The sequence below is a fragment of the Bos mutus genome, chromosome 1 (genome assembly GCF_027580195.1).
Source record: "Bos mutus isolate GX-2022 chromosome 1, NWIPB_WYAK_1.1, whole genome shotgun sequence".
In the NCBI taxonomy this organism is placed as follows: Eukaryota; Metazoa; Chordata; class Mammalia; order Artiodactyla; family Bovidae; genus Bos; species Bos mutus.
The window spans coordinates 117354673-117356172 of record NC_091617.1 but is presented as its reverse complement, the minus strand read 5'-3'; the positions used below and the strand labels follow the sequence as shown (position 1 = coordinate 117356172).

The window sequence follows — 1500 nt, the reverse complement described above, 5'->3', positions numbered from 1 at the left end:
TCAGCAGTGGCCTGCCTCGGGGACAGAGGCTCTGTCAGCAGCAGTCCTGGGAGGCGCAGCATGTGGCATAAGACCTCTTCAAGGAGGTCGCCATTAGTGACTATCACAGAGCTGCCAAGTGGACGATACACAAACTGGAGAACAATTATACCAAGGAAGTTCTCACACTGTTAGGAAAGTTCTAGGCTCCACAACAGGCATGTCAACCTGGCAAAGGGAGTGAGAATCCCAGGGAATCTGACTTTGAAGGTCAGCGGGATTTGATTACAGAACTTAACTTTTACCTCAGTATCTCTTGCCTTGAGTTGGATTGTCAGTTCAGTTCAGTCGCTCAGTCGTGTCCGACTCTTTGTGACCCCATGAACCACAGCATGCCAGGCCTCCCTGTCCATCACCAACTCCCAGAGTCCACCCAAACCCATGTCCATTGAGTCGGTGATGCCATCCAACCATCTCATCCTCTGTCGTCCCCTTCTCCTCCTGCCCTCAATCTTTCTCACCATCAGGGTCTTTTCCAATGAGTCAGTCCTTTGTATCAGGTGGCCAAAGTATCGGAGTTTCAGCTTCAACATCAGTCCTTCCAATGAACACCCAGGACTGATCTCCTTTAGCATGGACTGGTTGGATCTCCTTGCAGTCCAAGGGACTCTCAAGAGTCTTCTCCAACACCACAGTTCAAAAGCATCAAGTCTTCGGTGCTCAGCTTTCTTCACAGTCCAACTCTCACATCCATACATGACCACTAGAAAAACCATAGCCTTGACTAGACAGACCTTTGTTGGCAAAGTAATGTCTCTGCTTTCTAATATTCTGTCTAGGCTGGTCATAACGTTCCTTCCAAGGAGTAAGCGTCTTTTAATTTCATGGCTGCAATCACCCTCTGCAGTGATTTTGGAGCCCCCAAAATAAAGTCATCCACTGTTTCCACCTGCTGCAAGTCTAGATGATCTTGCATTTCCTTATGGATTTGCTTCTCTGAAAGTCATAATTCCTTGTTGTGAGGGAATGATGATCCCCACATGATTGCCTTTTCCTCTTCCAGAACCCACTGGGGTACTCCTGTTCTGTTAATATTTCGTTATTTGGCTATGCTGGGTCTTAGTTGCGGCACTTGGGCCCTTTGATCTTGGCAGCAGCATGCAGGATCTTTAATTGTGGCATGTAAGCTCTTAGTTGCAGCTTGTGGGACCTAGTTCCCTGACCAGGGATTGAACCTGGGCCCTCTGCATTGGAAGCATGGAGTCTTAGTCACTAGACCACCAGGGAATTCCACGCATGATATACTCTTAAGTTTATAAGTTACCCTCTCAGCATTCACTGCAATTTTGGCACCACATATGGACTCAGCGCCTGAACAGGACTCCAAATTCTTTGAGGACAAGTCTAAGAGGGCTTCATTTTCTTTTTTCTCTTTCCCATGCCTAACAAGGGACTTCCCAAGTGGCGCTAGTGGTAAAGAACCCACCTGCCAATGCAAGCGACGTGAAAGACTAGGGTTCG

At 47.8% G+C, this 1500-nt stretch overlaps 1 non-coding gene across 1 annotated transcript; it reads right to left on the bottom strand.

Moving 5' to 3' along the window:
• Positions 1-1193: 1193 nt before the first annotated feature.
• On the bottom strand, positions 1194-1266 carry TRNAW-CCA (transfer RNA tryptophan (anticodon CCA)). Its single transcript has one exon. It is a non-coding gene; the product is annotated as a tRNA-Trp (tRNA).
• Between the last annotated feature and the right edge of the window lie 234 nt (positions 1267-1500).